This window comes from Chenopodium album, chromosome 5 (genome assembly GCF_948465745.1).
Source record: "Chenopodium album chromosome 5, dcCheAlbu1.1, whole genome shotgun sequence".
In the NCBI taxonomy this organism is placed as follows: domain Eukaryota; kingdom Viridiplantae; phylum Streptophyta; class Magnoliopsida; order Caryophyllales; family Amaranthaceae; genus Chenopodium; species Chenopodium album.
In genome coordinates, this window is record NC_137838.1 from 69,442,352 (window position 1) to 69,451,423 (window position 9,072).

Here is a 9,072-nt window from a genome sequence, read left to right on the forward strand (position 1 = left end):
TCGCGCATCTTCTAAAAGTTCGCGACGCTTTTTCATGTCTCTGATTATAAAGTTGTCGACACTTTTTACTGTCCTTAACGCCTAGTATATAATTTATCAACTTGTATATATTTTCCAAGTTAGCGACGCTTTTTAGCGACCATGTCATTAAAAAATGTTCTATACAATGAAATGCTTCGACAATTCCTTATAGAATATTAGGGCAGGTGGTTGGAGACATAAAAAAATTCCAAAATAATTTTTTTTAAAAAATCTCATTTTATTGTATATAAATTAATTAGTAGCTTCCCTAAGACTCAAATATTCATACAAGAGCAAAAATACCTAGCACAACAATGTTTCTAAGAAATTAGTTCTGATATTACATTCTTTGTTATGACTAACAGTTCGTTTAATTAATTCCGCAAGAGAGTGGCGATATTGGAGGCAGCTTCTCCTTGGATTACATTCACAAAGGCGTTCCCAGTGCTGCAAGACAAACAAATTAAACAATCCAGGTTCTTCAAATAGTACATAACAGATGTTTTGACAAGGCCCTTTTTCCAAAGCTGCTCCATCCCATTCTTCTCTTTTGTAAAGACCCTTAGTAACTTCTTATTCATGTAAGGTGCTACTTTAGCATCACAAACAATCTGTTCATATCACCAAAATAATTAAAAGAACTAGGAAAACACATCCACACACAACAAAGCTAACAAGCAGAAGTCAATAAAAGTGGAAAAAAAAAATTGGCATCTTAAGATCACCCCCGACTCTTCATTTCAACTAAAGGATGTGTATAAGATCCTCAACAATCTGACATATATTATTTAATACCAAGAACATATTTTCACTCATCATGTCAGAAAATTAAACACTTCTGTGCCAAACACAAGCACCAGTGTCACATTCTTTAGTATATACACAGAATTATTAGCAATCATGTTCTCAGAAATGACAGGCCCCATATAGCTATGAGAAATATGTTTGTAAAGAAATTCCAATTATTAACCAAAAAACAAACACAACGAAACATGGATTGTAGGTGGCAAAGGTATACTGCTCTTGACAAGAAAAGAACTTATCAAAAAGGGAAAAAAAAAGACAAATACTGACTTAATTATTACACAAAACTCAGCCTTCTTATACTCCTATATTGTTGAAAACAAAATAGTCAACAAAAGGACCCTCTTGAAGTAACAAGATGTTCCAAACAATAAAAATTAAAAATAAAAATAAATAAAAAATAAACCTAGTGAGTGGTCCACTATACAGACCATACCACACTAAAATCTTAGCCTCAACGTAATATATATATATAGAGTTCATTTAAGTCAGCCAACCTTAACAGCCACACAAAGCAGCTCCTCATGAGAAAGTACAGCAGGCTTATGATACAGTTGATAGAGTTCTGATCCAAACCCTCAATGAGTAGGAGCAAAATTAACAGCCTCAACACAGTTCAAGCCTGAAATATCAAATGACTCAATATTTTTGATCTTAAATCAACATAATATATATAAAAAAAACTATAGTTTAATCATGTATATTCTACCGTAATTGCTTACCAAGACTGAAACCTCCCATGATAAGATGATTAAGATCTAGGAAATGTAATCACAAAGTTGTCTGGCTCCTTGCAGAGAGGAAGCACCCAAGGAAAAAGAAAAAGGCAGTTTACAGCATAAGCAAGCCATTGAAAAAAAGACAATATACAAGAAATAATCAAAGTAATTCAAGTGATGAAGATTAAGCAAGCTCAAACAAATATAATCAGAACCACAAACAATATGATACCAATAAAGGTTTACAATAATCATCACAAAAGTTTAAATAAGCCAGGTATTAAAAGAAAAGGTATGAGAGCACAATTGCATACACTCTAAATATCCAAGAGCTGAAATTTACATAGGAAGATAAAAAAAATGAACACTAAAATGTAGTTGTTGATAACTATATAATCAAAAGTATATATAGTTCATTTTAGCACCCCACTAAACACCATACACCGAAATTGGTGCAGTGCTTAGCACTCAGAGACTATTTAAGTGCAAGTTGATCTGAATTTTTATCCATTTGATAGCAGCTTATTTGATTAACTTGTTGATAGCAGCTCGTTGCCATTGTAAAAGATGCTACAAGCTAGAAAGCATAGGAAAAGTCAAATATTTTTTCATTTTCTACATAATTTTGTAGGGGGTTTAGAACTTTCATTTCTTGTAAATACACAAAGCTGACATGTATTCTGTAAAGTGGCCGGTAAAAAACTTACATGTATCTTTTAGCGTGGTACAACCAATGACTACACCTTAAGCTTCTTAAAGGTATTTCTTTCGACGATGAATGTTTGGCCACATGTCCATGTCATGATCATAGACCATAGTGTGAGAGCCACCTGAGCCAGAGATATAATTTACAAATTAAAAGAGAAAAATATCAAAGAATGTTTTTTACCAGCTTCAAATGCAGAACAAAAAGCTAAACTTTCAAATTTGAGATAAAACAGAAGCACAATGAAACATATTAAAACCAAGTACAGAGGTCTTCCAAACTAATGTGACTATTATAAGGTTACAAGAAGCTAAGCTAGCTAGCAGCACAAGCATACTTTCTAGAATAAGCACAACAAAAACAATCTTGTTCTCCCTTTTTTTTATACTCCTTAATAAAGATATATAGCAGGTTAACAATAGAAAGTAAGTTGTCATAGAAAAAAGAAATAAATAATTGACAAGCAAAAAAGAAAAGTTAAATAAATATATCATCCATGTTTAAGGGTAGAGAAGTCCAACTAGACTATAATAACTAAGCAATTAATAGTAGTCATATTCAGACATACTAAGAAAACAAATATAAAAATGCAATCATATCTTGTATCTAGAGACTGATATATAGAAACTTAGCATGAGTTGACCAAAAGTAGCAATATAATTTAGACAACATTAAGAATCAATAAATCATTACCTTCATAAGATATTCACAAGTGATACCTCAATTTGTAAAGAGATGCACGAAAGTCAAGTAAGTTATGTAGGATTTGGTAATACAAGGTCTTCAATTTAATATCATACTAGCATCAAATAGAGAGAGATTATGCACTGTGGGGCATTTTAGGATAAAATAGATAAACACGCAGAGCTTACTTAAACCAGGCACCACAACAACAGAGGTAACAAGTGCTATATATATGAGCTGTCAGTTCAGTTAAAACAAAAGTAATATTTGAACAAAATTAATGCAAATCAATATAACCAAAATTATGAAGCTGAGTATTTTAGAAACTAATACTATTTTTTTTTTTTTTTTTTTTTGAAGCCTTTAGAAACTAATACTATATCTGAAATAAATCTGCAATTGAAAAAAAAAAAAAAAAAAAAAAACTAACACCAAGAACTTTTCATACCCAGAAAAATGAATTCATCTCAGCTAAGTTGATAAATCACTAATAATAATTCACATCAAAGAAACAAAATAGAAATCAAAGTTTCATATCAATTTTATAAACCACAAATTGCAAAGAGACATATATTCAGCAATTTTCGCCTCTGTTGTTATAGACCCGGCGATTCTACTGCCTACCATTTTCCTTGAATATAATGAGAGGGTGATCTTTGGTTTCAAAAACCCCTTCTTCTTCTATTTGAGGGCCAAACTCTACTTTGGTCCGACCTATAACTCTGAAAGAATGGAGTAATAAAATCAATGTCAAGTTTTACATGCCGTAATGAAATAGATCTAACAAATGAAATTAGCAATCAAATAAATCACTAATGTGTAAGAAATATCCAGAAACTAAGAGATTCAATTGTAGAAATAGAAATTCAACAAGATCTATAACCTAGGGTTTTACAACGAGTAAAATTGGGTAATTGCGACTTGCAAGTATCAATTAAAATCACACAAAAAATAAAAGAAGCAATTTATATCTATTAAGAGTTAAGAATTAACAAAGATATATGTAAAAATGTAACCTGTGAGGAGAACGAGAGCAATAGCTATCAGCAAATCAAATTTCAATGCGCACCACTAGATCTGATAGAAAGACAATATTTTTCGGCATGATGTATAAGTTATTGTGATAGAATTACGAGAAACGCAAGGAGAAAGATGATCTGAAGTAAAACTCTAGGCCATGACTTCATGAATCTCTGTAAAGAATTCAAATCGAATGAATGGAAAAAAAGAAGAAAGTAGGTTTTCGCGATGTTGGGCGGTTTTTTGAGTGCAGTACAACTAACTAAGTTCACGTGCAGGCCACATGTTAGTGTTCTCGACACTTTTTGTAGTCTAAATTTAATTTCGACTGTAAAAAGCATTAAGGAAATGCGGATATTGTAATTACCTGCTGACGCCGCTGTTCTAGCGTCGAGGCTATAGCGTCGAAAAAACACTCTTTTTGTAGTAGTGTAACTATTAGGTCAGTTTTCCTCCAGCAGTCCCAAACCGGTCAACAACCTATTATTGTAGGTTATTTGACACGTGTCAGTGGTTCCAGAAAAAAAAAAAAAATCCGGCAGCCACCATTCCAACCCTAACCTCCACCTCTTGCCGCAACCCTAAAACACCACCTTCTCCAGCCACCCAAGCCGGAAACGACTCCCACAACCAACCGCACCCCCAAAACCAGCTAAAACACCCAACCCTTGTCCGTGAAACCACCAGCACCCCCAAATCACACCAAAATAACCACCTGGAGAAGGTGGTGTTTTAGGGTTTGAGGCAAGAGGTGGAGGTGGCGTTTGGGGCTAAAGAAGGTGGCTATTGAGGTCAGTTTTAGAGGCGGAGGATACCGCGGTGGTTTTGGAGGTGGTGGATTTGGTTGCAATTGGTGACTGGGTGTCTGGGTATGTGCGGCTGAGTTGCGGCAAGCCGACAACGATTTGGCAACGAGCAGGCGGTGAGGAGGGGTCGTGGTTGTGTCGGCGTCGCTGGCCGTGCAGGAGGATCGGAGTAATTGGCGTCGCTGGCCGTGCAGGAGGAGCAATTGGGGTTGGGGTGGATCGCGGCCGGTGCTCTAGGGGATTGGGAGGGCATGCCGGCTATTTTTCGATGGTTTGCGAGTTCGCCGGCCATTTTTCGGTGGTATGGAGGTTGGCCGGTTAGATTCCCAGTTGGCTAAGGGTGGTTTCCGGTGGGCTAGGGGTGGCTGGGATGGTTTTTGTTTTTTTTTTCCTTGTTTTTTTAAAAAAAAAATTATTGTAATATTAGGCCACTCATGTACTGACATGTGTCATTTAAAAAACAAAAAAAAAAAAAAGTTTACCCTTTCCGCAGGTAACCGATTTTTGGGACTGCTGGAGGAAAGCTGAACTTCTAGTTAGGATTATTGTAGAATAATTGACAGTTGGGATTATGCTAGGTAAATCGCCTATAGTTAGAATTATTAAAGTTTATTTTTCCTTTTTATTTTGAAACGAGATGAATCAAAACTCAGAAATGGCCTTATCATTCCAAATTCTGCAGCAGATACCCAGTGAAAAAAAAAAGAGAGAGAATTTGAATAAGTAAGATTAGGTTTTAAGAGTATCGAATTTTGTAAAATGCAGAAAAAAGGCAATTTAGATTTGATTCGAAAACAACCTATTGTTAATGACATTAGTGTGTAATATCAAACACATTAAACACTCAATTATTTCCAATCTACGATTTTTAATTATTGGTGGAACCAATTGCAGTAAAGTCGTCGTTTCGGCGATTCCAATTATCTCTAAATCTCCTCTTTTTGTGATCATGGAATGGATTCCTCCATGAAATGCAGTCAGAGCTCCAATTTTACATTCCCAGAGATTTATTAGGTATTTTTTTTAATGCTCTATCTTTTAATTATTTATTTGTTTTAACCTTTTGACATTTTTGATATAAAATATTCTTAAATACTTTTATAATATTAATACGTATATTTTTCCACCCTAAATTAGTTTTGACACTCATCAATATGCATAGTTTGTGGTACTTCAAGTTGTTGTTAGTTATCAATTGCTAATTAATTGGAAAATTATTTTTGATTGAAGATTGTGGGTACATAAAAATGGTGGGATCATATATAATTGGTATGAAAGAAAAATTATGGCAACTAAGAATGAAAATTTAGGGATTAGAGGGTTGGGAATAAGAATTATGGTTGAAAATTCAATCAAATATTGACAATCCTTTATTGGGAAGAGAATTGATTGAGAATAAATAGCAACTTTACAATAATACCCTTACTAATGTTATATCATTATGCTTTCATTAATGGCAAAATGGTCTTTTCCTCTTTATTCTCAATTTCCATCTCTATTACTTGCCCCCTAGGTAATAAAAATCACGGGAATAAAGCAATTTTATTCCCAATCCCAATCTCACCTACAATTCCCCTTCCCACAAACAAAACAAGGAAATATATATTCCCACGGTCTCACCTCCTCAGTTCCCATTCCCAAGCCCCAATTTCCACATACCAAACACCCTCTAAGAGTCCTAACAACCAAAACTAGTAAAGTATTACTCGTAGATTTTAATGATTGTACCAAAACTAGTAAAGTATTATCTTTTCTAAAAATAAGAAAGGTCTAGTGGGAAAGATTGCACCGGGGGTTCAATCTTCACTAGAGGCAATTTGAGAGTGTGGATCACTTACCCTTCCCCCCTCACTCTCAAATTGCCTCGCCAACAAATACCGTGCAAAAAAAAAAAAAAAAAAAAAAAAAAAAATGTGAGGGTTGAGGTTCGGTTAGGGTCCTCCTTACCTTATATTTCCTCTGTTCTTTTTTACTTGACCCGTTTCTTTTATCACGCTTGCCAATGCACAAGTTTAACCATCAATAATTTACATGAATATGCTTTTCTTTACCTATAATTCACAAAAGACGGTCAAAGGTGGGTTAGTGAATAGTGTAAAAGTCAAAGCGGGTTAAGTAAAAAAGAACGGAGGAAGTATGGAAACTGAAACATTAATATATCCTCCAATTTGTTTTACTTGCAACATTTTTGACCCGTGCACTATTCACATACTCTACTTTGAATATTGATGATTTATAGTTGATGAAAATATAGTTTTGTAAAATCTATATATATGCTTTAAATTTCTACTTTCATGATATCAATATTTTTAAATTGTTAATAACTAAATAAGAAGCGCAAGACTGGAAGTAAAAAGAAACTGAAAAAATATGAGATAGAGAGAGTGCTAATTTATTTGAGTTAAGCACACAATTAGGTACTCAATTCTTTAAAATTTCACCTTTTAGGTACTCAATTCTTTTTACTTTGCTTTTGGGTACTGAGTTAAGAATTCAAGCCAAAAAAATTAAATTAGCCAAAGAATTGAGTACCTTGGGTTAAAGAATTTAGTACCCTTGGTTAAGTATGTGGGCCCCACCCGATTAAAAAATTAATATTATAAAAAAAAAAAAAAAGTATTTACTGAAGTAAAACTCTCTGCTGTAGGTCTAGATAGGCATGCAAACTGATGCTCGATTGCTCACCCTCCATGCATTTCTTGAAGGCGGAAGTACTCGGCGTTCCAGGTGCCAATCTGATGTGAATATGCAGCATCTAGACATGTCATCCTTTCAGCTTGTAATAAGAGATGGTTCTCTTACTGCTAGAACTATGACCAATTTTAACAGTTTAACTGTTGTTTTTTTGTTGCATTTGCAAAGAACCAAAAAGGTTGATCATTTGAAGTAGATTTGCTTATTGTTTTTGGTGATGAGATTATGAGGTATTGGATTCTATTCTGTCCTTCCTATTAATAAACTCACATTGGCACCTTACATCTAAGACACTTTTATGAGGTAATAGACACTTTTCATAACTGCTAGTACTGCTACACCTTGCATAAGATTTTCTAAATGTTGAAAAACAATTAGACTTGACCTTATAAGAGAATTCAATCAAAGCATGGCTAGTTTGTTTGATGTTTGTTGCTAGTCTAGAACTTGTAATAAGGTAGCTGTGAATGATATTCTAAGCAAAACTTTCCCTCAATTTGATTGAGGAGCAGCTGTGGATGGAGGACTGCCCATCTGTTTCTTTTAATCGAATGCCTGCAGGTTTACACTAAAATTTTTTTTGATGAATTTTCTTGCTGTTTTTGATGAATTTTCTGCCAGGTTCATGCCTAATTTCTTGCTGTTTTGGATGAAACCAACGGCTAGTTTCTTAGTCTAATTTAATACATTTTTTTTATAAATATTAATTTTTTAATCGGATGGGGCCCACATACTTAACCAAGGGTACTAAATTCTTTAACCCAAGGTACTCAATTCTTTGGCTAATTTAATTTTTTTGGCTTGAATTCTTAACTCAGTACCCAAAAGCAAAGTAAAAAGAATTGAGTACCTAAAAGGTGAAATTTTAAAGAATTGAGTACCTAATTATGTGCTTAACTCAATTTATTTTGTATGCAATTTTGAAATTGTCTTCTCTAAGCATTGATATGTATTAAAAAATAATAAGGATTTGTTTTGTATGTAATCTTGTGCTTCAAGTTAACTGTCAAGGGCCGTTGTTTTAAATATACGAAATGTTAATTAGATGATAGTTTAATTCGAAGAATGTCCTTAATTACTTGTTTTCTTCATTGTAGATTCTTGTTCTATTTATATATGGGTTGCTAGTTTGAGTAGTGTGCCAAGCTACAAGTCTACAACGTTAATATGTTACTTAGCTAGTACCCCTCCTGAGTTCTTCTTGTGGAATGGGGACAGTAAAAGTGTAGAATCACTTCAATAGCCATTATTAGCTAAGGGATTTGAAACATTGGAGATAGCTCATGAATTATAACCCTTTAACAAGTGGCAGTGGAGTTACTTTTGCTTATCTATAGTAGCCGCTCCATGTTCATATGTGTATTTTAAGGGGAAGAAGTATTTGAAAACTTGAATGTAAAAGAGAAAATGCGACGTGATAATCAGAATTAGTCGGTTTATATGCACTAACAAGTTTATACACCTAGTAGGTTAGTATTCCTGGATTATTTTTCATTAGAGGTCAGCCTGAAAATTTGAAGTCATGAGGCATGGAGGGTGGAATTCCTTTAACGACCACAACAATTCAGTATAAGTCCCAGCATTCAAGCTTTGAAAACTTGCAGAGGCCAGAGTATAT

At 34.0% G+C, this 9,072-nt stretch overlaps 1 long non-coding RNA gene across 2 annotated transcripts; it reads right to left on the reverse strand.

Moving 5' to 3' along the window:
- Nucleotides 1–256: 256 nt before the first annotated feature.
- LOC145630935 (uncharacterized) lies at nucleotides 257–3,320 on the reverse strand. 2 transcript variants are annotated; one of them, XR_014112308.1, is made up of 4 exons: nucleotides 2,252–3,287; nucleotides 1,548–1,615; nucleotides 1,323–1,447; nucleotides 257–632 (listed from the first exon to the last, which is right to left on the reverse strand). It is a non-coding gene; the product is annotated as an uncharacterized LOC145630935 (long non-coding RNA). The 2 variants fall into 2 exon arrangements; XR_014112307.1 differs by lacking the exons at nucleotides 257–632; nucleotides 1,323–1,447; nucleotides 1,548–1,615 and adding an exon at nucleotides 1,750–2,121 and having other exon boundaries at nucleotides 2,252–3,320.
- Between the last annotated feature and the right edge of the window lie 5,752 nt (nucleotides 3,321–9,072).